The sequence below is a fragment of the Hermetia illucens genome, chromosome 3, assembly GCF_905115235.1.
Source record: "Hermetia illucens chromosome 3, iHerIll2.2.curated.20191125, whole genome shotgun sequence".
Classification (NCBI taxonomy): domain Eukaryota; kingdom Metazoa; phylum Arthropoda; class Insecta; order Diptera; family Stratiomyidae; genus Hermetia; species Hermetia illucens.
The window spans coordinates 97,498,663-97,525,852 of NC_051851.1; the positions used below are offsets into that span (position 1 = coordinate 97,498,663).

The 27,190-nt window shown below is 40.7% G+C and overlaps 1 protein-coding gene across 2 annotated transcripts in view; it reads left to right on the top strand.

Annotated features, from left to right (window-relative positions):
• Positions 1-610: 610 nt before the first annotated feature.
• Positions 611-27,190, top strand: part of LOC119651153 — a 414,598-nt gene continuing 388,018 nt past the window's right edge. For both annotated transcript variants that reach the window (XM_038054561.1, XM_038054562.1), the window contains exon 1: positions 611-630. The gene's annotated coding sequence lies outside the window, so the exon portion shown is untranslated. The remainder of the gene's footprint in view (positions 631-27,190) is intronic.

A 27,190-nucleotide genomic window follows, 5' to 3' on the forward strand; every position in this document is an offset into this window, starting at 1 on the left:
GGGCCACTGTTTTGTGTGTCCTTTTCGCTTGCCGCCGAACGGCTCGAAAGTAGCATCATCGCTCGGTATCAAGGAGCAACAGTTGTTTCCGACGCTATACAAACAGCTCGTGTCTCGATTCTTGTTCAGGGGCTTTGTTCTGCTTTGTCATATCAGTACGTGAGGGCCCGACCGACTGTGTCGTTCTTGTGGAAACCGGAAGTTTTCGGAATGTGGAACAGCGGAAAAAGCGTGGAAAGTGAAAAGTGCGTGTTTTCGCGTCGCTTTGATTCGATTGCGTAAAATAAAGGGAAAATATTATTAGGACGTCGTCGTTCGCGTTTTTCGCCGTGAGCGGATTTTCGAGTGAAGGATTAGTCCAGGTGGTGGCGACTGGGTTGAACAGTACACTTTCGGGGCGATACAGTTTAGCCTTAAATGTAGTTACGATACTACAAACAATAAATGTGAGCTTGCGACAGTCGAATCGCTGATGAGAAATGAGGCCGATGATGAAGTTTGTGATAATGGCAACAGCAACAAGTATCCTCGAGCTGGCAGCAACTGGGAACGAGTTGAATTGTATGTAGGTCCTGCTTCTGGGAAGAAATCGAGCATAAATAGAATAGCTCGAATCGCTTTCATGTACAGGTAAGCGCAAAGGAAACACCTGGAGATGATTTTGCTTTAAATATATGCTGATGTACAGACACATGTTCGGGATACACTTTTTGCAGTGCGGTGCGTTGCCTTGGCATGAAATATCTACAGAAAGTTTGTATTAGCTTAGGCACATTTTGGCCTGTTTACTTTTCGGACGGATGGATAAGCATAAGGGGCTGAGTACTAAACCTACGGATAGTATGTATATTGTGTGCTGGATTATGGGGAAACAGTCATCAATTATATCATGATTCAAAAATCAATAGAATGACAGGGATATTTTTGAAATTGGGAAGCTCCACCACGGTAAGTGATTCTGGTGAAGTTGATATTCTGGTAGTCCATTAACCAGCAAAAGGAAATCCGGTCATCTAATATCTTGGGACTGTGAGCTTGAGATAATTAAGGACTACGTAGATTTGTGCTTATGTTTATACACGTACATACATATGGCTAACTCAATAGTTAAAAGCATTTTCTAATGCTTTCCTTGTTCTACCCCATGTTAACTTAGATATCTCATAATCGGAGACGTGTTAAAGAAATTCTGTTTTTCACTCAGGTTATGATGCTGCACATAGTCATCATCGTTATTGTGCCAGGCGAACCGAGTTTCGGGGAAACGCCTCCCCAATTGTGTAGTTAGTTCACTAAGCAACAAAACGTAAAATTCTACGTACTTCGAATTATACGTCCTCACAATTTTCTGGCGAAAGGTGGATAGCTGGACCTTTTTGTTAGAAGGACTTTCTTAGAAATGAAAGGTGGAAGTTATAAATAAAGATTCAGTATTCAGAAAGTTAGAGCCTGCAGGGTTTCAATCATCGTAACAACAATCATAATGAAGCTTAGAAACTAATGTTACTCCGCAATACTTCGCCTGGTAAGGAAACTTGTAAGGATGAATCCTCTCATTGAATAAGCTCGGCTCTGCTTTTTTTAAGGTTTTGTGTAAAACAAAACCTTATTAAAATGATTACTGCCTGTCCGTTACACGCATTTTTCTCCGAGACGGTTGTAGCGATTTGCAAGAAATTTATTGGAAATGTGGGAATTGTGAACGCTCATGCATTCAGTGAGATACATCATTCTACGTTGAATTTAAAAGGGATCCCCATATATGCAAAGGGGGGTGTACATTTTTTTTCATTCAAATATAGTCATGTCGAGTATCAAATGAAAGGTCTCGATTAGTACTTTTCGGAATCGGTTTTAGTTTTGACATTTGTAGGAGTAACGTGGCCGTGGAGTAACGAGGAGGATCTAGATATTAAAAGAGCCATAATAACGATACTCATCTTTGAAAGAAGAAATAGCGAGCTGGCGAAGACACTCGAAGATCTAAGAAGTCAAATATGATTATTGATGGAGAAAAACGGAAAGCTTACAATGCAACTAATGGCTCGGGAGGTGGGCCCATCATCTCTAAAGGCAGCCAGGAAAAAAGCGAAGCTTTCTATGTGTTCGGATAGTTGAGTGGTTAAAGCACAAGGCTGTCGTACGGAAGGTCGCGGTTCAAATCTCGATGGTGCAGAGGGATTTGTATCGTGATTTGATGTCGGATACTAGTCGACTCAGCTGTGAATGAGTACCTGAGTTAAATCAGGGTAATAATCTCGGGCGAGCGCAATGCTGACCACATTGTCTCCTACAGTCTAACTGTAGTGTACTGTTACGGTCTTGAATGAAGTGCTTTAACACACTTCAAGGCCCTGATCCAATATGGATTGTTGTGCCAACGATTATTATTATTATTTCTGCGAATCCTTCCGCAGCCATGGAGGAACTGATAACCCTGAAGAGGGAAAACTGGATGAATTTTTGCTTTATGTATCAAAAAAAATTTAAAAAACAAAAATTAAGAAAAACGGAAACTGATGAAAAGAATAACATAAGAGGGTGTTTGTGTGTGTGTGTATGAGGTGAGGGATTGGTGAAGTCTCTGAGCACTCAGACCTTAGTGCTCCATTGTACTCAATTCTCCCGTTTAACGGAATATCCCGGATTCGTTTATGTATCGTAGGATTTCCAAGGAAAAGCCCATTTCTCGTTTTTATTCGATAGGTAGACCCCTGCTCCAAAACCATTTTCTGTTTTTGAGCCATCGGTGTAGAAGACGTCAGTATATCCTGACACGCATTCTTCTGGTTCGTTCCAGTTTTCTCTTCGTTTCAAGATAACATTATATCTTCTACCAACAGATGTATGGGAATTTAGCATTGCGAAAATTAAATCCAGTTCTCCCAATGACTCTTCCAATGCTTTGTGCCCCCACGTCCATTGTTTTCCCATAGATCTAATCGAATTAGTCTATGAGCTGCTCTCATTGCAGTGCTCTGAATAAACAAATGCAAGGGTTGCAAATTGAGTAGTGCATTCAGAGCTGCGCCGGATGTGCTCCTTATGGTACCGGTGACTCCCAGACACACAGTTCTTTGCAGTGTGGCAAGTTTACACCGAAAATTCTTTTGTTCACCCTAACCCCTTAACCCAGGATGCATAATCGAACATCGGCCTATAGCCAATAGCAACATATATCTACATTACTACCTGAGGCCTAAATCCCCATGTCGAGGCAAAGGTCCGCCTACACAGCCCATAAACTCTGAGAGCTCGTTTGATCTTTATTTCTACATGTTTGTTTCAAAGAAGTTTCTTGTCTAGAATAACTTCCAGATATTTCACTTCTTCGGGGAGTTGAAGGGTTGTATCCCTCATCTCTGGAAAACAAAGACCATTCAGTTTCCTCCTTTTTGTAAATAATACCATTGTGGTTTTATTTGGATTTACTGAAAGTTCATGCCTGAGACACCAGCTGTCAATCAAATGAACGGCACTTTGTGTATTTCTACACACCATTCCAAGATCTGGGCCGACAGCAAGCACAGCCACGTCATCCGCATAAACTTGAACGTGTATTGGCAAATTTTGCAGTACGCATAGTAGTGAGTTGATCAGTATACTCCACAGAAATGGCGATAGCATCTTTGTTTGAGAGCAGCTTTTTCTCGCTTCCGTTGCTAGGTAGCGATTAACACCCACTTCACCGAATATCAATCTCTGCGTTAGCATAGCGTACATCCACTTTATTAGAGTTTCGTCAACACCGTACTCTCTGGTGGCATCACAGAGCTTTTAGAAGGGCGTACAGTCAAACGTCCCTTCAATGTCCAATAACACCCCTACTTACGTACTCACCCTTCAGAGTTGCATCCTTTATCTTTGAAACGAAGCAGACTCTTTCCACGTTGGTAAGCATGTTTGTCTTCATTCTCGCGAATGTGACGTTCAACAAGTCTCTCCAGACATTTCAGCGAAAAGGATGTTAAGCTGATTTGCCTGAACTTCTTTGGATTTGAATATGATAGTTATCTTTCCCAGGCTTTGGTATGAAGACTACCTTCACTTTCTGCCAAGAGGAAAGCACGTAGCCCAAAGCAAGATATCCTCGAAAAATATTTCTTAGAAGTTGCTCTAAGTGCTCTATACCCTCCTTTAGCATCGCTGGGTAGATGCCATACATGCAAGGTATTTTGAAGTGTTCAAATGATAGTATAGAAGCTCTCGCCTTTTCATTGGTAACAACTGTTCTCGCAGTGTCCCAATTTCTCTTACAACACCTTTGTGTTGAAGGGTTTGCAGAAACGGCTAATTCTCTTCTTCCCACTTCTGAGACCTGTTCTCCCGGATGGTGTACTTCCAAGAGAGTCTGTATAGACTCAACTCTGGAATTCGTGCAAGTACCATTCGGTTTTCTAAGAGAATTCGTCTGGTTTATTTCCTGAGTCTCTGTAGTTCTGTGTAGACCCTTTTATAACGTTGGTCTCGGGAAATAGGAAAAGTGTCTTCAAAACACTCTAACAGTGTGCGATTCAGAGTTTTCAACTGATCTTCTATCGCCAAAAGGGTCCTTAGTCGCCTATGTAGCTAAACTTTGTTGCCGTCAAGTTCATCGAACTTCGTCCAATTGGTTTTACTAGGATTCCGTCTTTGTATTACAGGCTGATCGTCTACAATAGTCAAACTGAATATTAAGTAACGGTGATCTGAGAGTGAGACTTCATCTAGCACTCGTCAGTCTTTAATCGAATCTAACAGCTTCGAAGTGCAGATTGTTAGGTCACCCTACCCCACTTTATTCTACATACACTACCAGATCCCCTAGTTCTTGCATTGGCGAAGGGCATAGAGAATCATATGGTAAGTAAGCAGTGGTTGTCTCTAACAATTTTGACATCAGAACGCAGGCGCTCGGTCACGAGAATCGTTCATCGATATATATCCTAGTCCTCTTGGCTGAACCAATACCACAGATTCTGTTAAAACACTCATAGCACTTGAACCGGAAATACATAAGGACAGTCCTGATACTTTGCCAGCCTTCCCGTCAGTAAATAGAAAGAAGCTTTGGCATGCTGCAGGTTGATTTGACTAACTCTTGAGGTTATAGCCATAAGTGCAGTCTAATATGAAAACTGCTGCTAACTGAAAAGTCTACTGCGTTCAGTGTGTCCTCACCTTCCGCCGAAAGTTCCGCTTTCTTGCATCCGATTTCTTTGGATATCGCCACACTTGGTAGTGTAGCAACGGCCATGTCCTCATTTCCAAGAAACTTCGCATTCTTTGGCAGTGCCTTCTGTTGTTGCCGGCCAGAAGCCCTCTCAGGTTCATGGAGTCCGGGCTGCCAAGGTCTGTTGAACATGTCGCCGTTGCGTATAGTTAGTGTAGAAGTAAACTGATGTCCCCATTAATGTATTTGAATTAGGTGAGATTTAGCCACTCTACTCAATGGGAACGCGGGACTCTTGAATTTTACTATCAAAAAGACGGGGGCCGAGAGAGTGCAAACCAAATGTAAATAAATAGTGGATTACAAGAAAGTAAGAGAGTTCTTCGAGCAAATGAAGGCTCCGCACTTCATCTACACCCCAAAGGAAGAGAAGGTGCAAACCTTTCTTCTGAAAGGCTTGGATTCGGAGCAAGAGCCCGATGTGGTGCTCAAAATGTTCCGGGACAGGGGAACTGAGGTCAAGTTCCTCTCAGTATCGCATTTTAATACGAGAAGACAAGTTTTGGAAAAACGGATTCTGCCGCACCTCCTCGTGCAGATATGCCCGCAGACCCGGAGAAACGATCTGATTGGTAGCAGGCAATTCGTTTCGAGCCCCTGGTGATGGGCAAAATAGCCCAGTGTCGAAGATGGCAGCGCTATGGTTACTTGGTAGTGAAGTGCCAAATGGCCTTGCGATGTGTAAAGTGCGCCGCAGCTGAATGTTCGCTGACTGAAGCAGAGGGCAAGCGAAAAACCTTTTGTGTCAACGGCGGAAACGGAGGCCATCCGGCTTCGTACCGTGGATGTCAGCGGCGTTGGACGACATAGTCTCTTCGGCCCCAATTGTCTCGGGGATCCCGATCGTAGAAGTAGTCCGACAAGGGGGAGAAGAAGTCATAACAAGATGCAAGTGCTGGGATGAACACCATCCTCAATAAAATACTAACCATGTGTGAAAACGTGCAGCATACGCTACACGTACAGAATACAAAAATAAACAGTATAACAGAATATTTACACGAACAGCATGCGCGCCGCTAGGTCTGTAGTCACAACCGTACCGCTGGATAGTCTCCAGATTATCGCGAAGAGTGGAGCTCCTTGATTTCACTGCCAGACAACAGCCTGATACTGTCTTGATTTCAGAAACCCACCTCAGTCCAAGGCATCCGCTAAGATTCAAGGATTTCGAATTCGTGATGAACAATAGACGAAATTGTGATGGGGAAGGTGGTACTGAAATATTTGTGGGTTGTCATTATCATTTCAGGCATATTAATAGGTCTGAACTTGAAACCTTTGAATGTATGTCTCTTGTATTCTATTTTCACTGCCTTGAGGAGGGAATTTATATATTCTTCAAGTCAAGTTCAATTAAGAATTCTAAACAGGGTGCAGGGTTTATTTGGGGATATCGCGAGGAATGCTCACCTTTTGCTGGGGAAAACGATAGAACAATTGCGCCAGGTGACAGGAACTTGAGCAACGAGTGGTATCTTCTCAAGCTGGAGAGCGATTCAGATGCCATGTTTACAAAGAGAAATATGTTATTCCGGAAGAAGTGATGAATAACTGTGCCGAGAATCAAAGTCGGTAATAGCGGAAAACAACACCTTATTAATGGTGTAATTGCTGATGCGCAAGGCAATTATATGGTGATGGATGATGCTCTTAAATTCGAGCTTATAGGAAAACACTCTGAGTCGGTGCATCGGCAAAGAACGGACTTAGGGCCAACGCAACTTTCGGAAATTGTAGAACGAAATGTCCACAATTTCAAAAGCAGCTTAGATGGCACTACAGTTTTCCAGTTTACACCCTGCGATACAGGCTGATCTTATACCGAGCGATAATCTGCTTGTTTTTTGTTTGTCTCTTGTTGGGAATAAACTTCCATATTTAGAAGGGCATCAGCAAGGTGTTTGAGGCTTTGGTATTGAGGTTTTGGTATTGAAAGCTTTGAACGGGCAATCAAGAAGAAGGATTATTGTCGAATGGGCACTTCGGATTTCGATCTGGACATTTGACAAATAAATGCAATAACGAAGGTAACGTCTGATATTTGCTGGCGGATTAACAATGATGAGTGCGTAGGCGCTAGCCTTACAAACATGGAGAAAGCCTTTAATACCGTCTGGTTGGATGACCCAATCACATTGTAGCGATGATGTGACTGCGCCTACATTTTTTGCAGTATTTGCGGCAAATTACTTAACTTGTTTGAGTTCAATAAATCTACAAAAAGGTCTTTGGTTGCCTTCGCTTACTTGATAGCCTACACCACACATAAGAAGGTAACTAAGGTGCAAGTTGAAGTTCAGAAAATGTTCAATGGCATTACAATCTTCACGAATGCGCGGATGAAAATCAGTTCGCATTGCCGCGAACGAGGATGGTTCTAAGCATCCCTCAGTGCGTTAAATACCTGGGTGTGCGTCTAGATAACTGTCCACAATTTAACGAGCGCTAGAAAGCGCTCGCAAGGCATTCGTGTCTCTTCGAAGACTCTTTTATACTCCACATTTTAGAAGAAAAGGTTAAAATCATTTGCTACCTTAATCTGGTTAGACCAGTACTCACCTACGGGTGTTCTATTTGGTTTAACTTGGGTGCTAGCCAGATGGAGAAAATAAAAGTCTTTAACAGGAAATGTTTGCGTACTTGGATGTGGCTTAAAAGGACTGCTTCGTCAAATTTTGAACGTTATGGAACTAATAAGGTGATATATGCAGCTCCTGCTGTGTCGAGGATCGACACAGTTATCGTTAGAGTGATTCGGCATCATATATTGCGATCCGCTTCGTATGGTGAGAACCCCTTGGATAGGAACGGTTTATTTCTTGATTCTGCTGGGTGGATGAGTCGCCGACAGAAAGATGTATCAGTTATATCCCAGCAACTTGGTAGGGGAAGGGGGGGGGGGGGGGATCTTTGGGTGTCGACTGGAGGTTCTCTAGACCGAGAACAATTGATGTTAAGTGGAATAAAAAGGAGAAATCGTGGCCTCAGGATGCCGACTAGCGGCCACCGTGCTCAGTTCTGGCATTTGTCTCATGGTGGGACTATGTAAATAATGTAAATATTATACGGGTCTTACTTTCACCTTTATTTCGCTTTATTCATCCAAAAGAAGAAAGAAAACTTAAAATATAAAAATAATCATATTCATATCATATTATTCAGTTTATTAGCTTTAAGATGAAAAATTGTATTTTTTTTTTGTATTAGCCTCAAGAATAAATTTAATTTTTAAGCTAAGAAGAGAACAATGTTTTTCTATGAGATTTAGGATTAAATTTATGTACATAGCTCTAAGTAACACTAATTCTAATCCTTCTGATTCTAATTTCTTCTAATTCTTTTTACTTCTTTTTCGTGAACAAGACACAGTTAACTTTGTTTTTGACCATTTCTCGACAACCTATATATGTATTTTGTTATATTAATTATAGTTTATTATTTATCAGCAAGAAAACTTTGAGTGCCCCCAGTGGCCATAATGTCTAGTCCATTTTTTTATTAGATTATAAAATCGTTTTTCATTCATTTTTCCTAATCTACATTATATCTGTTCCATATTTGTTCTAAATAAAAATTTTTTAAAATTAAACCTGGTTTTAGGCAATAATTCCTGTCTATTGAAGAAGTATTCCTTGAACTGAGGTTTAATTATATAAGTATTCTCTTTTAAAAGGCAATTAGGAGGGATAAAAATCTGTGGGCGAGCAAATTGTAAATTTCGAAATATTCTTAGTACCGCAACGTCAACAGCCGGGAAAGGCAACGTAGTATTCCTCTTGCGGTACTATTCGTCCTGCTTTTGTATGGCAGATTGCGCTGAAGATATCAATTGGTGGTGAGCAAATACCATGGGTGCTAAAACTTCTTCGTGGGCCAGTGATCTCATTTTAGCCCCTCCTTCTTTGCCTTCGTTGATGTCCTTGGCACGATCCTGCACACACCAGGGCTGTGTAAATATGTGTCCATATGTGGTCTGAAAGGAAAGTGCACGAGCAGATCTAGATCTTTACACATAAAGATATATGCGTTCTCATCTGTCAGCAGAGCCGCACCTAATGAGAGATCTGACAATTCTTAACAGCTGTGTTTTTGTCTATCTGCCTGTATGCCTTTCGGCCATTCCATTTGTTTGTCGGTCGCATTCACTTCCCACAGAAAAGTTTCCACCTGTTGACATGAGAGTTAGTGGGGATATTGTAAAAAGTGAAGATAAAGTTCTCATCCGGTTGCCTATCTAAGAAAGACCCCGGCTTCGCCGCAGCGTGATGAAATGAAATTGGTTAATAAATTAATTGTCTAATAATTCAGAGCGAGGAAAAATTCTTTATTGTAAATATTTATTATTAGTATTATTTGCCACTTTCGACCGTGCTCTGGCCATGTTTCTCATTAGTTATGGTCTGGTCTTATGTTCAGTAGGATATACCCATGACACAACGCAGACACGAACTGAGGAAAGTTTGAAGGGCAGTTTTCATGTATTAATCAAAGATTGGCGCGAAACAGTCTCAGCATTATTTGCGTATGGACAAAACAGGTTCCTGTAAATGTCTAACATATAGCAATATACTATTAGAGTCCCCCTCAAACTTAACACAAAGCGGTACTACTCATATAAAGGACTTCGCAAAATTTCGTGACAGACAGACAGACAGACAAACAGACAGATGGATTGGAATAAATATGTTTAGTTGGAATAACGTGAGTATCAATATGTTTCGGGTAGGGGAAGACTTAAAATAATAATAAAATATTGAAATAGAACTAAATACCATATCATGATTCAGAATAAAACACTGAAAAACGTAGGGTAGTAATGTACACAATTATATGGATTTTTTATGCTACTTCCGAGAATGCTGAAACTGAAATGTTAACGAAGGGCTACGCACTCTACATAAACATATATGTTCCTAGAGAAAAAAACTACAGAATCAGAGAAGGCTACCTTTTCCGAGGGAATGGCACGAATCCTGGAAGCTTGTTTAAAGTTAAAGTTTGAATCTAGGCTTCTATATGTGTATCAATAACAACGGGCTGTGGACCATCCAACTACACGAATTGATCATTGGAAATATCTTATTTGCTTAGAAAAAAGTCCCCAATCAAACATTGATATCTCTAATTGGGATTATTTTCAACCAAACTAATTGCGTGTTAATTTAACGTCTTTATGCATGTCAAGACACATAGTAGATCATTATAGACTCGAACCATTATCTCGTTGGCATGGTGTTCCGGGCTCGAACCATACCACCTTCTCAATCGGCATTGACCAAACTATGAAACGATTCAGAACGAAGACTTTCGCACACGCCTACAAGGGCAAATGGGTGTCACAGTGACCCAAGCTGTCAGTTTCCCTGGAAATGAAGTACCAAGAATTGGGTTCCGCAGCGACCCAAAGAAGGTTATGTTGTAAGGGCATATTTGGCTCCAGCCGCAATAAAAATTGGGAGCGACTAGCTTGATGTTGATTATAAGTTAGCAAAGATACGTGCAGAGATTTATCTTGAACTCTGTCGAGAGGAGAAGCAAGACAAGAAGGAAGACTAGGAAAACCATTTAGTTTATCAACTCGACTGAGACAAAGATGGAAATCTGATTTCCAATTGCATAGACATATTGGATAGATTGAGTATTTTGGTGAACGCTCAGTAACTAAAAGTAACTAAAACTCCAAACGACGGAGAAAAGTTTCTGCTACCATGGATGGAAGAAATAGCTTGTGCAATTGATCCGCTTAAGAATCATAAGTCGCTGCTGATTTATCAACTCCAGGTAAATCAGCAACATATCAGATTTTCTCTCTGTGGCAGCTTTGGGAAAATTATTGAAATATAGTCAGCTATATTTCTCCCTAGGGCAGGGTAGCCAGGATCCAAACTGAAGGGCGCTTCAGTTTGGGTCCTCCTTTGTCTCTTATCTTAATTTTCAGCATAAGTTAAGTTACTTGCTCCTCTCTATGAGGGCAATGCACAGCTAGAAATTTAGTTTGTGTGTATTGTCATTAAATAAAATAAAATAAATAAAACTTGTAATAACAGTTACATTGACAGCCTAAGGTAAGGATATGCTTTATCATGCATTCTCTTTAACTTTATAGTTACCATAAACCTCCCCGAAGGGCACAGCCCTTCAACCACACCTACGCGCTATCGTTGTCGACTCCTGGCAGTGTTCTTTCATTCCCTCCATAATTACTGATCTTGTGACAAGCCCTGTGTTCGAACAGAGTATTGCTGATGATGAGGCTGGTGAAACTTGCTGATGTCGTCAAGAACACACTTCTCCATAACATGCTCAAGCAATGTGTTATCAGAGCTCACCTTGGAATTCAAATGCTACCTGAACTGTATGTAATTACTCATAGAAAGTTCTCTTATTCTCTATATCGAAAGTTTTCGTCGGTGTGTAGCATTGACAAAAAAGGATTTCTAGGTCAAGAGCGCGCCTTGCGGTAGTGTCCAACAACAGTCCAGCACTAGATTTGCGTTTGCTACATTAGGCTCTCTATAGTACAAAAGCACATTGCCGCGAGAGGGGGAAGACTACTCTTCAGAGTTCCTCCATTTCACTTGGCGTAAGCCCAGAATGTTCAGTTCATAGTTCCAGGATTCTCATTTGAGTTGGAAAAGGCAAGCAAAGGACCCTCGGTACCATCTTTGAGGAGCGTGTGCACACTAATGATAGGCTGTTTTCTACAGCGAAAGTTCATAGGCGTGAAGTCAGTCCCTATCCGAGACGCTGTTGGTGTGTGGTTTCTTAATTGTACAAATTGCTATCCAAGAAATTTCTATTCATTCTAGTCGCCTTTTCTAACAAAAAGGGAACACTTTCAGTGTACCCTTAAGTTCAACTCACAGGACATAATTTGGCCCTGAACAGGTCCACGACCCTGAGGTGAGTTCCAAAGCAAACTGCTGGCTTATACTAACGGTATATATAATATATAGTGCGAAGAACAGCCTGAGATGTATGAACTGCGTTCATCCAGATCGGATAGGGTGCCACGAAATTCTGGGCTGTATATTAAGGCCAAAGGGGGAACGTCAGTACCAAAAACTAAAACGGAACATTCAAAATATTTGATCTTCTACAGGAGAATGAGCTATATCGTGAATATTTGTGGATAAAATCCAGCTGAATAGGCTGTGGTGTGTGGTTTTCTGATCTAGTGAATATAATGTAAATCTGAACGTGTATATTGGCAATTTTTATGACAGAAAAGGAAGGCGTGGTACACCTTGCCCCAGGTAGAGCGATGGCGTGAGCCAGGTCGCCAGGCAGCTGCTGAGGACATCGGATCGGTGGACCTCACCACTGACTCGGGATTTTGGAAAGCCTTTATTCAGGCAAGCGTAGACCGGACACAGGCTGTTGCCAGAATGTTAAGGGAGTTTTTACTCAAAACTGAGAACTTTCAAAAAGTAGTAATCAAGGGTTTTCATTTTATATCCTTGATAATTTGCTCTCCTCTTTGCATCTATGAATGCAATCGGAATGTTAGATACTTGGAATTTCATAATTCTCACTGTGTTAATGAGTCTAACCATTTACAAACAAATTATTTGTGATAGGCCGGCAGACAGTTAACTAATTCCCTTAATGTTTCGTTTGACACGATACTGCAAAAAAAGGTTGCTTAGATATACTAAATTCTATAAGAGGGTGAGCGAGCAACATCAATCAAAGTCAGCTCGCTAATTGATTTTGTTGACAGCCTAGTATTGAAAATACAGGGACTGTCTTGAGCACAACTCTCGAAAGTAATCAGTCAAGAAATCACAGCCAATGTCTTTCCGCTTCTTCAATTGAAGCGAATGGTCGAACAGCCTTTGGTCAATATTACATGTGGCTTCATAGTGATTTCATGCGATTTGATTTTCTTTGTGTTCCAAAGAATTCAGTAATAATCCGGGAATTAAGGGTTGCTTGTTGCAGGATTTATTTTCATCTGATACGTAAACACACCCTTTACGGGCTTTAATACGCTCAACACGACTAGCAAGGCTATCACTGGATTGAAATTCGTTTTCAAAGTTAGTGAAGCACAAAGAAAAACTTTTTTAGAATTAAATTTTTATACAATTAACGACAGACCAAAAGCGCACATTTTGCGGAATTACCTTGCTCGTGTAGGGATGTTGCTTGCCCCATGCTCCTTTCAGTTGATATAAACTCTTCTCTGTATTTGTTGAGTTTGCATTTGATACTCAATTCAATACGTTTAGATGGGAAATTATCAGGACTAACTTCACCGTTTTGAGAGAAGGAAATTTCTATTTGGGAAGCGCCCAACAAGATTTCCCATCAAGATACGTTTTTATCTCTGTAACTTTGTGAACCGAAACGAAATCGGCTTATTTTTGCCTGTATATCTGATATGAACTATACATTACTGTTGATGCTCCTCATGGACAGGAAGAAAGAGGATGCCAAATTTCCTCCTCAATCACTTAAGTCGATGTTCTTTTCAAAGCATATGATTAATTCTTGTGAGAGCCCATAGTTCCACAGGAGGATTTTCACTTTTTAGATATGGTTTCCTTTCCTTATGTAACACATAGAATAAATATAGTTTATGAAGGGTTCATCTCGCTTTTATAGCTTGTACAAATTTTAGTGAAAATGAAATTGATTCAAGCTGTCCAGTTTAAGCTTGTAAAATTCATTACCGTTTAGGGAACTAATTGGTCTTCTTCGATTAAAATGTGTGTTCGCTATATAATATAAAAACAAGTAAATGACTCAAAATGTTACGTTTCGACATGAATGAGTTTGAATAAGGGCTAGGTACCCTTAGAATACCAATCGGTGAAAAACCATGATGTAATTAACTTACGAACATGTTCATTGTAAACGGAGCCAATTTCCGGTGTACACAAAGTCGAGACCCTGTCCCTCACTACGTGGCAATTTTCTGTCCACTGATACCCTCTATTTCACATTCGTTCTTGAAGAAATAGTCAGTTCATACGATGGTAGTCGATCATCATCATCATCAACAGCGCAACAACCGGTATCCGGTCTAGGCCTGCCTTAATAAGGAACTGCAGACATCCGGGTTTTGTGCCGAGGTCCACCAATTCGATATCCTTAAAAGCTGTCTGGCGTCCTGGCCTACGCCATCGCTCCATCTTAGGCAGGGTCTGCCTCGTCTTCTTTTTGATTTGATTTCTATTTTAATATGATTTCTTTTCTTTTTTGTCTTTCTTTTATATTTTTTTCATTCTATTTACTTTGATTTAATTGCATTTTTTTCTCTTTTATATATTTTATTATATTTCTCGTTTATAAATTTTTTTTTATCTTATGAATATAGCATGGGTTGGAACTAATATTTTTTTATTTGAGGACTTCCTCCCTCTCTCTTTCGCCTTGACCCCGCAAAACTTCATTAGGGACATCCTCTGAAATAATGACCTGAGGATGTCGAGGATGGGAGGGAACCTCAGCGGCCGCAACTCAATTAATATCTGACCCAGAAGAAACCATGATCGGGGCTGTGCTCTGTCGTGGATCTTCCCTCTCGGTCCGGAGACTTACGGCTCCTCGCGCGCGGTCAAGCCGTTTTTCTTATTTTCAAGTTTTAGCTCGCGTTTTGGTTTTTATCATTAGGCCGTCGCGAATTTCTTTGTTTGTATTCTACTTTTAAATCCGGTGCGGACCCACGCATCGGTATAGATGCGTTAATTTTGTATTAATGACACGTGAGAGATCAAAGCGCTCAAAGGACCTCACCACATTCCTGAGCCTGGCTAGTATAGAGGCGTGCAAGAACGTGTCAACCGAGCATTTTGATGGAGCTTCAGTCTTTGCGAGGGGTCCTTCACGGTCAATTTCGCCAACTTTTTAGGTTTCTGGGATAGCTCTTTCCTCTAGATCGTTCTCGGCCAATTAAGGTTCATTACACTATACAAAAGATACAATTGAGCTTCTGACGAAAAATAAGATACAAGTATGGATTTTACAAAGGTTGCAATTGAAGCATAAAACAAATGCAATAATGGATTTTCACAAAACAGTTGTAATTGAAGCTTCTGACATAACACTAGATACAATAATAAATTTTTCAAAGGGTGTAACTTATAATATTGAGTTTTAATTATTTCCCATTTTCCTTAAATAGTACACATCTATTACATATAATATTTTTTTCTTTTCCGTAACAGGACTGCAGACTCTGTTGTTTCTTTAATGTTTGGCCTTGGGCATATGGAGGCTAGCACCATTATTTTTGGTCGTCATTTAGAGCGAGCTGAATGATTGTTTTGATGACTATTTACCTAAAAGATTCCCAAAGTGAAAGACATTTACTAAATACCGGTTAGTTGATGAGATTATTAGTATTCTTGTGGCTTAATGCTAATCTATGCATACATTCTAAACTACACCTCTGAGGTCGCGCTTTCTCGCGGTTGGGTCCCTCCACACTGGGGTTCCGTCTTTCGCCAGCCACCAGGACGTCGATCTTCGGCGGGTAAATGGGTTATGAAACTGGGTGCTGTTTCTGAAGACCTCGTGCTTCGTCTCTTTATGCAGGAAGTTACACCAATGATCAGAAAAATTATAATTAGGCTTCCTCCGGCACTGCCATGAGAAATGTATTGCCACAAATTGGAACTTTGAGCTACTTCCGCCAATTCCTGCCTAAGACCCTTTATGGCTTGTTGATTACTCGAATCTATCCTTAAGGGGTGTAACGAGGAGTAACCATATCAGATGGTTTGGTCCAGTTTTATGATGCCTGCCGAGCGATCTCTGTAACCCGAAAACTGACCGCATCCAAAGAGCAAAACTCTAACTTTATTAACGTAACAGGGACTTTATTTCCAGCTGTGTCCCATTGCCCACCAACAACATCAAACCGCACTGGTCAAACACGAAGAAGAATAAGGATAGGAAAATACAACTTTGAGACCGTTGACAATTTCTCCTATCTAGGGTCGAAAATCACAACCGATAACAGCTACGATGATGAAATCCGCGAGCCTATTTCAGCTTACAAAGACTGTTCCGCTCGAATCGTCTCACCATAGGGTCAAAGCTCTTACTGTACAAAACTATGATCTTGCCAGTCTTCATGTACTCCTCGGAAACTTGGGTTCTTAGCAAGAAAAATTGCGAACTCTTGGCCGCATTCGAGAGAAGAATCCTCTGAAGAATTTTTGGCCCCCTACATGAGGATGGACGATTCCGTAGTCTACACAATGACGAAATCTATGAACGATACCATGACCGTCCGGTTGTGGATAAAATCCGGCTCAATAGGTTACGATGGGCGGGTCACTTAATCCGTATGGGGGCAATATCTATGGTAGGAAAAGAAGACGAGGCAGACCCTGCCTAAGATGGAGCCATGGCGTAGGTCAGGACGCCAGACAGCTTTTAGGGATATCAAATTGGTGGACCTCGGCGCAAAACCGGGATGTCTGGAGTTCCTCATTAAGGCAGGCCTAGACCGGATACCGATTGTTGCGCCGTTGATGATGATGATGTGTCCCATTGCAGGTCACAGGTATTCTGTCCTCTCGACCTTTAAACGCCACTCCTAAGTTGGGTTTAACATAAAACGATAAATGATCCGTTGTTCCACTGTTTTCTAACACACCAGTCTTGCAGTGAAGGGGTGCCTTTCTAGATTTCTTGGAAACATGAAGGGCCTGTCTTAGTGTACTGCGTTTCGTAGAGCGTGGCGAGGAGTAAGATTACTTGTCGCGATCTAGGCCTGTAAAAAGAATGCGAAGTGGAGCTGTGTTGACCAAATCCCAAGTCATATGGGTGCACTTCGAAGATTCTATGGTCCTACCTCTGGAAGGACCATGGACGTGACCTCCTTACGTAACTGATTGACATGTTCCGTCAGTTTCGTTATGGAGCGCAAGTCGTGAAGCTGCTTGTACTTAACAGTAATCAACCCTATGAGGGATTTAAGACATGTTTTGTGTGTTCTAAAAATGTTTCCACTCTTTTTTTTAACTCGAACAATATGTCTTTCTCAAACAAACAGTGTCAGCTGTTTATCCATCTGTTTATATATTAATATTTATTGATTGCATTTCATAGGTTTTTCTAAATTAGAAGCTTTTTACACAACTAACATTCTCCCCTTCTTCTCTATCATTAATAAGTTCATCGTCACATAATTCTTTTCTGCTGAGCAAATTATCACTCTTATCTTATCTTCCAGAAAAACTGCACTGCGTGGGCATTTAGATTTCATGACATTTTTGTTTCAAATTAATGAAAAAACCTATATACCTATATTATAATTTCAAATTGTCGTGAGTCCGTTTGGACCCCAAGCGATTTGTATTTCTGCTTCTAGCGAAAACTAACCGTCCTACGTTCGGCAACAACCGCAGCTCATGACGTAATGAGATTGCTTAGATGAGCGTGTGTATTAGTTAAAAAATATGAATATTGGAGCCAAAATGCGTACGGTGGAATCCATTTGGACCCCACGTCTCCAGTTAAGAGTTAAGGAGCAAGTATGGACAGTGGTAGTCTTCGTTTACTAACTTTTGTTTCCCCTTTTTATTGGAATTTAATATATTTACAACGTTTAGGAACTTAAAACCCTTTTCCTTTAGGTTTTGTACAATGTAGTTTTTTGGCACGTTGGGTGGTTTCCTCTAGCAATAAACTTGAGAGGTCTGTTGTTTTTGTCTTCGAAAGTTGGTCCTGTAGTCAGCCCCGTTTACAGTGTGTACTTTCCAAAGTTTGCTGTTTAGGGCAATTATTGAGTACTCCTTTAGAGCCGTTGATGATAATAGGTTTTAAACTTTCTGGTACTTATTGAAGCCGCTAATATTAATCGACGGAGAAAGTTTCACTTTCAGTTTCTTTCCATTTTTCGCTTTATAGCTTTTCACGGGACTTTTTTCAATGACCTGTTGTGATGAGTTTGCCTTTCTTTTCTTAGAAGCTCTTCTTGTTTGAATGATCCAGCCAATTCTTCTTCATCTGGGCGGTATTATTTTGGTTCATTTACACTAGGGCTGCGGTACTTCGTTGGAAGCCTGAGGTGTCCTCTTGGGGACTTCGTTTTCCTGCTGTAGTTCTTTCATTTGCAAACTAGGCTGTAATGCTGTAAAGTTTGTGGCGGAGCGATACCTGGCATACTGAGAGAGGGTGCAATCTGCCACCAGGCTGATTTGAAAGAGCGGAAGGTTGAATTGACAAAAGTCCTCTCCTGAATCCGTAGGTTCGACCTCTTTAGGGGGTGGATTTTCAAGTACAACTGGTCTCCCTCCTGGGGTGTATGTTTCATGTTTTAATCCATTGCTATAGGTGGATGTCATTTTTACTTCCTACCAGAAACGACGAAAGACCGAGTGAAACACCAATGCTAAGTAAACACATTAAATAACAAGTCGGGAAACCGGAAGCTTGACGCTTCAGGTATAAAAGGTGTGTTTCCCTATGTGAGGAGCATAACGTAGTTCTCCATTGGCTTATAGCATTGACCCGAGATATTGAAATCGCTCAGTTCTGGGCAGGTTACTGCCATTGACAGAACTGAGCGATTTAAATATCTGGAGGGGCAGGTTACTGCCATTGCCAGAACTCAGCGATTTAAATATCTCTAGTCAATGCTATCAGCCAATGGAGAACTGCGTAATGAAATTGTTTCACACATTAACGCAACCTGGATGAAGTGGCATTCCTCAACTGGTGTTCTTTTTGATCGACGTATCAGCGCACGTCCCAAATTTTAAATTTACTGCAATGTCGTCCGTCTGCCGCTCTCTATAGTTCTGAGTGTTGGCGACTATAAAGGCCAATGAACGGCGTTTTGCGGTAATGGGGACGAAGATGTTACATTGCACTGGTGCGTGACACGTTTTGATCACGTCTGAAATGAGAATATCCGCGATCGATATGGGTTTGCACCGATCGTGGAAAAACTGCAAGAGAGGCGTTTTCGATTGTGTGGTTACGTGATTCATGCTAACGAGAATTCAACAATCAGTATTGGTCGAACATCGAAGTGAATGGTAAGCAACCAAAAAGCCGGCCAAAACAATGGTGGCTTGATACACTGGATGGGGATTTGAAGGTCATCCTGATTAGGCATTTAATAAAATAAAATGACGAAACCGATCACGACGAGCCGACTCCGCTTGTGAGTGGGACAAAGGCTGAAGAAAAAGAGAAAGATGTGAGGAGCGACGAGTGCACGACAGCTCCGTGTCACATAGCTAAAAATTCCATTGCCCCCTATTTGTAGAAAGCGATTTAAATCAATAATTTGATGGAAACCCCTGCATTGATAATAGTCAACCTCGCACGCTTCACACTCTGAGCTTGATATTATTAACAAATGTCGAGAATGTAACGTACATCAAATATAAACAAGTCGGGAAGCCGGAAGCTGGGCGCTTCAGGTATGAAAAGTTTTGTTTGCTTCTTATGTGAGTATATTTAAGTGTAGAACTGTCCAATTTGTACGTAGCCCGTTATGTATATGCATTCAGCATGTCTGACTACCCACTTTAGTGTGATATTGATATTTAATTGCAGTAGATTTACACGGTAAAGACAACTTTGAGCTACTGTGACTTTGTTAGTAATAGTATGATGTTGATCAAACTTGGGAATAATATTTTATTTATATTATATTTTATACTACTACTAACCTTTATAACTCTGGGATACATTTTAGGGGAGTTTTACTCAATTTCCCAAAAATTACGGTAATATACTATTAACTTACTTTGAACAGATATCGACATGGAGAGTATTTTGAGGCCTAGGCAACATATAGAGGCAGCTTCGTGATTTTTTTCAGATTTTTCGGTTGAGTAGTTTCTGAGAATGGGTCCGTTAAAGAAATCATCACTTTCGACCCATCCCACTCTCCGCTTTTCTAAAAAATCTCAAAACTAAGACCGGCTTCGAAAAGTAATAATTGAGGCCATTCATTTGATACCCAACATGGTTATATTCGGTGAAAAGAAATTTTACACCTCCTTTTGCATGTATGGGGACCCCCCCTAAATCTCAACGTAGAAGGTTATCACTCACTGCATATCTGGGGGTCCACAGTTCCCACCTTCTCACTAAATTTCGTGCTAATCGGTATAGCCGTTTCTGAAAAAAGTGCTTGTGACAGACAGACAGGCAGACAGACGGACAGACGGACAGACAGACAGACGGACAGACAGACAGACGGACAGAGAGACATTGAACCGATTTTAATAAGGTTTTGTTTTGCAAACAAAACCTTAAAAAAGGCTGGGGAGAATTGGATTCTTCTTGAATGGAATTTTAATGTTTCACTCGAATGTCGATTATTCTCATTAATTATGACGTCAGCATCTTGTTTGTATGGCTTAGAGGCTGTTAATTCGCACGAAATTGATAAGTTTGAACTGCTATAACTTTGGCAATAATAGTTGGATTTTCATGAACCTTGGCATGTGTATGCATGAGGTTGTCCTCTATGTCGGCGCAAAATTTAGTACACCTAGGGTGACCTTGAGGGGAGTTTTTTAGTCAATTTCTAAAAGTTGATAATATACTATTAGTAAATTTATTTGGGCAGATACCGGAATGGGACATCCCTCGAAGATTTGATTCCACATAAATCTTTTATACAAAACCTTAGAAAGGGCTGCAAATAAGTAGATTCTTCATAAATGCGACTTTAATATTTCACGCGAATGTCAATTATTCCCGTTAATTATGACGTCAGCATCTTATTTGCATGGCTTTGGAAGCAGTAAATTTGCGCGAAATTGCTAAGTTTGAACTGTTATAAGTTTGTCGTTAATGGTCAGATGTCCATGAAATTTAGCATGTATATACGAAATATTATCCTATCGTATGCTGTTACAAAATTCGGGAGTCTTAGAATTACTTTAAGGGGGGTTTCCAGTCAATTTCTAAAAGTTAGAACCCTACACGACTATATCCGGTCATGCATGTATGGGGAGCTCCCCTTTAAACTCCACCTAAATTTATGCCACTCACTGTATGCGTGGGATCTCATAGTTCCCATCTGTCCATCAAATTTCGTTCGGATCGGTTTAGCCTTTTTGGAGAAAAGTGCATGTGACAGACAGACAGACAGACATTGACTCGATTTTAGTAAGGTTTTGTTTTACACAAAACCTTAAAAAAGAAATGATCTCTTTATTTTTTGGTAAGTGCAATATGGACTGATTTATAGCTCGTCAAACGAAAATTCGGAATGTCAAAAAAAAAATACTTTCAAGGTCAAATAACACACAACGAGTAACTGTTAAAGAAAATTGATCTAAAGTTCTGTTAAAGTGCTTGAGAAGACAAACTTTTAAAACGTCTATTATACCACGTTTTAAAGGTCTGCCTTCTCAGTTAGTGGGATCAATAATAACGGAGTTATGATAAAAATAATGTGGTTACATGATTTTTTTTTAATAATAAAAGCAAAACTTGGCTTTCTCATATAAATTGAAAGTAACCCGAATCCCTTGAGAATCTACTGTATTTAAGTCCGGCATCAGCCCTATATAAATTTTCTTATGCCACCTCCTAGCCCCACCCCAAATTTCATGTCAATCGGTCTTGATTGAAAGAATTCGGAGGTGGCACCCGATTTTCAGCTTTAATGACTGGACTAATACTCGCGTGGACAATTTATAAACTCAGGAAACTCAAGCTGCCAGCATATCTATCTGCATTGCTTTTCCATATGTTGCGGTTTTAGAGTTAAGTGTCTTTGATAACAACACTAATTACTGAGAAAAAGTAATTCAAATATGAAAGTTGAAACAGAAGCCTTCAGAAAGGGTAACAATTTGATACCACAGTGGAAGGTGAATCAAGGAAAAGTTATGCAAAATATTCTAAGGATCATGCACTATCGACATGTTCTAAAAACAAAGCTTGCCTATCAAGACAATTGTAAGAGAAAATGCACCCAATTATGAAGGCTGTGAAGAAACAAATCTTAAATAAAAGATTTAACAGACAAAATTTTTGAAAAACTTAAATAGTATAACGTACAGGGGTAGACAGATAATAAAAAAATAAATGATAAATAACTTGGAAATCGTAAATTACTCTGATAATGTATGTAAATTCCTTATAGAAATACTTGCATACTGAGAAAATATGCAAATGCCTTCCTTTAGAAAGCGACTATATTGTGTAAACACAAAACCTTATTCAAATAAAATATTTGACCAGATATCGGTATGGAAGGTATTTCGGAGACCAGGCACGGTACACTACAGTACACTGTAGGAGGCAATATGGTCAGCATTACGCTCGCCCGAGATTACTCATTCATAGCTGAGTCGACTGGTATTGGACGTCAAATCACGATACAAATCCCACTGCCGCCAGCGAGAGTTGAACCGCGACCTCCCGTACGACCTTGCAGATGGACATAGTTTTGGCTAACGAAGGTGCTGTAAACACCTTCCAGAAAGGGGGGTCAGACTCGGTTGTAGACCTGTACTTTGTCAGCCCTGCGCTGGCGCGTGGTATGTCCTGGTGCGTCAGCGAACGCTACACCCACAGCGATCACCAGGCAATCTTCTTTGAGACATGTGTCGAGCTACAGGGCAAAGAGCTATCATGCCCGAAACCGAAAAAGATTTCAGGCTGGTCTGCAGAATCTTTGGATGAGCAGACCTTCATAGTGGTGTAGTTAGACAACTTGATAAAGCAGGCGCCTCCACGGAAAGAGCCGTCCATCTGGCTCAATGCATCGCAAAAGCATGTGACGCATCCATGCCTAAGAGGCGCTCATTCCCCCGTAGAAGAACACCAAACTACTGGTAGAAAGATGAACTGACCGGTCTTCGATCAGCCTGCCACTGAGCAAGAAGAGTGGCTCAGAGGTCTGTAGGTAGAGTAGATCAGGGGCAAAAAGAGTGAAAGACAATATTTCCAGCGGCATGAAAGCAACAGAAGTTGATACTTCTGCCTAAGCCTGATAAACCTCCAGGTGAACCATCGTGATACCGACCCATATGTCTTTTGGACACGGTGGGGAAAATGTTAGAGCGGTTAATCTATAATAAATTACTCCCAGTTGTTGAGAGCCAAGGCGGCCTTTCAGATCGCTTTGACACTGATAACGGACCCAAGGAGTACGTTGTTTCCGTGGGTTTCCTGCCGGGCTCTGTATTGAGCCCACTACTGTGGAACATTATGCACAACGATGTACTTGATCTTCACCTTCCGGAGGAAGCCACAGTGGTGGGTTACGGTGACGACATAGCATCTCGAAGATGCTGAGTTATACTCAAGCGAGGCAATCAGTGCTGTTAAATATTGCTTAGAGAGCTCTGGTCTGACACTTGCGAAGGAAAAAACGGAAGCGGTCCTCATCATGAAGCGCCGGAAGAGAAACTACGCCTGCATTAGAATCGGGAATCATATCATCACTTCATAGACAAGAAGCTCAGCTATAAGCAACACGTACAGTATGTTTGTGATAAATCATCCACTGCTAGTATGGCCCTGGCGAGGATGATGCCGAACGTGGGAGGGCCATGGTATACCTCCAGGTTGCTTATAGCCAGGGTGGTGACCTCAATCATGCTCTATGCAACCCCAGTTTGTAGAGAGGCGTTGCAGATGTCAGTTAACACTAGCAAACTGAATGCAGTCTACAGGAAGACAACTCTGAGGGTATGCTCTGCCTTCAGGACTGTCTCAGATGATGCAGCATTCGTCATCTGTGGAATGATGCCAATTGACATCTTGGCAGATGAGATGGCGAATATATGCCATGCGAAGCCAATCTCTCCCCTATTACAGACGAAGAACGCTGAGAGCGAGAGATCCATAAATAAATGGCAAGAGAGATGGGAACGCTCGGGAAAGGGTCGGTGTACTCACAGGCTCATTCCTGCCATCAAGGAGTGGTTGGAGAGACGACACGGTGAGATTAATTATAATCTGACCCAGTTTCTCACGGGACATGGTGAATATCTCCAATACCTTCACAGGTTTAAATTGGAGATCTCCCCCGACTGTCCAAATTGTGATGGAGTCCCAGAGGACCCTGAGCATGTATTCTTCCACTGTCCGAGATTTGTGGAAAAAAGGAGGAATCTAGAGGAGACTCTAGGAGAGGTGCTGGTACCAGAAAATCTGGTGCCGAAAATGGTAGCAGATCAAGAGAATTGGGATGCGGTCGACTCCATGATCGCATCTATTCAAAATAAATTGCGAAAGGCAGAGGAGAGGAGAAAAGCGCGGTCACGTACGCCGCATATAAAAGAAACGGAATTAAGCTAGAGTGAGCTGACTCCGCCCCGAGATGTAATACCTTAGGGTGGTTCCACGGGGCAGTGAGGGAGTCGGGGGTGGTTTTAGTGGGTAAAAATTCCACACACTGGTGTGCCCTGACCAGTGTCCGTTGAAGATTTCCACCTCTTCAAAAAAAAAAAAAGACAGACAGACAGACATACAGTAAGTGTTTATACAAAATCTTAAAAAGCAGTAGGTGGAACGGGCAGGGCAGGGCAGGGCATGAAAAACCAAATGAGTTAAATGAATCTAAATTACTGACATTCACTTCACTAACAGAAAAGTGAATATATGTTAGTTAAAGTCGCAATCAACAGATAAAACTTGCCACAGGCGTTTGAAGGATGTTAACTGTTTAGGCATGACACTCGATGCAGTCAAAATACCGGAATACCATGTGCGCCCCTTTCATGGGGTATGGTGGTATTGGTAGATTGATATACACATGAAACGTGAATACAAATGAATTTTTTTTTTCGAGTGTGAATATGTTTTGCATTCATGTTTCCAATTGCGAATAAGAATTTTATTGTTTTCGAAAGTTAGTATTCGCCTGAATAGCCAATTAGCACCTTAGTGATCTGATCATGTTGTACGCATGTGTGGAGGAGGCGGATTTAATATCCCCAAGTAGAAAAAAAAAATTTAAGGGCATCGCAGGTGTAGATACAAATGTATCGAAAGATATTTCTAAGCCTAAAGAATTGTTTTTTGAAGAGAAAACATTCGAAAGAAAAGACATCTCTGCAATGATATGGATTCAATTCAATTCCTATACGTTAACTGTACGTCATCCCAACTCTAAAATCACAAAAGGGAAACTAGCGCAGGCGTTCGGGTATTTGGAGGGACTCGCTACCGACATCAGGCAAGTGTAGGGCGAAACATCCGGAAATATTCCAGTATGTATTCTATTGTATTTCTATACGTATATGTACGTAACTATGTATGAATATTCGAATTTGAACTTTGACTGAATTTTTCTGTTTCTATGTTGGTAATCGTTGGAACCTCTTTTTCCTTTTTACATATCACATTTTTATTAAGGTTTTGTGTAAAACAAAACCTTATTAAAATCCATTCAATGTCTGTCTGTCTGTCTGTCTGTCTGTCACAAGCATTTTTCTCCAAAACGGCTAAACCGATCCGAACGAAATTTGGTGGACAGATGGGAGCTATGAAATCCCACGCATACAGCGAGTGGAATCATTTTAGGTGGAGTTTAAAGGGGGGCTCCCCAACATGCAAAGGAGGGATTCAAAAATTTTTTTCACCGAATATAGTTGTGCCAAATAAAAGGCCTCGATTGGTACTTTCCGAAACTGATATTAGTTTTGGCATACATTGCAAAATGCGTGAGTAAAGAGTCAAAATGTACGCACTTGAAGTGAGACAGGACTCATTTTCGGAAACTACCCAACCCTAAAATCCGAAAAAAATCAGGGTGGTGCGCCTAGATGAAATCTAGGCGTCAAAATATGTCCCATTCCGATATCTGCTCAAATAAACTTACTAATAGTATATTACTACTTTTTAGAAATTTACTGAAAAACCCCCCTTAAATTCATCCCAGGACTTCCGAATTTTGTACCAGGACAATAGTTTGTATATACGTGCTAAATTTCGTGGAAATCTGGTAATTAACGCCAAAGTTATAGCAGTTCAAACTTAGCAATTTCGCGCGAATTTACCGCTTCCAAAGCCATGCAAATCAGATGCTGACGTCATAATTACCCGGAATAATTGACATTCGCGTGGAATATTAAAGTCGCATTTATGAAGAATCTATTTATCTGCCCTTTTTAAGGTTTTGTGTAAAACACTTATGTGAAAATAGTTATCGTTCCGATGCTTGTAGTTCTTCTAAATAAAAATAAAACTAGGTAGCTTGCTCCTACTACAATATATTTTAATAGTTAGTAGGTAGGTAGGTAGCTTAAGTACTGAGGAAGAAAGTAAGTAGCTTTCGAAATACGTATTTACTAACTATTAAAATATATTGTAGTAGGAGCAAGCTACCTAGTTTTATTTTTATTTAGAAGAACTACAAGCATCGGAACGATAACTATCCTTTTTAAGGTTTTGTGTGAAACAAAACCTTATTAGAATCGAGACGGTGTCTGTCTGTCCGTCTGTCTGTCTGTCTGTCTGTCTGTCTGTTTGTCTGTCTGTCTGTCACACCCGATTTATTCGGAAACGACTAGACCGATTATCACGAAAATTGGTGAGAGTATGTAATCTGGTGATCCCTTTACATGCAGTAAGTGGCGCCATCTTGTGTTAAGTTTAAGGGGGGGCTCCCCATACATGTGAATGGAGGGTGGAAATTTTTTTTCACAGAATGTAGCCATGTAGGGTATCAAATGAAAGGTCTCAATTAGTACTTTTCGAATCTGGTTCAATATTTGATATTAGATGAAACATAGGGGAGTGAGGGTTCAAAATATGACCCACAAAAAGTGTAACAGGTCTCGTTCTCAGAACCTATCCAACCGAAAAATCTGAAAAAAATCACAGTGGTGCATCTCTACGAAATCTATATATATCTATATATATATCCGGTTCCGATATCTGCACAAATAAAGTTAATAATAGTATATTTCCACATTTTAGAAATTTACCCGGCATCCCCCCTTATGTTCATCCCAGAAGTACAAAATTTGGCATGCGTGTAACGAAGAACATAATGCACAGTTTGGTCAAATTTGAAGAAAA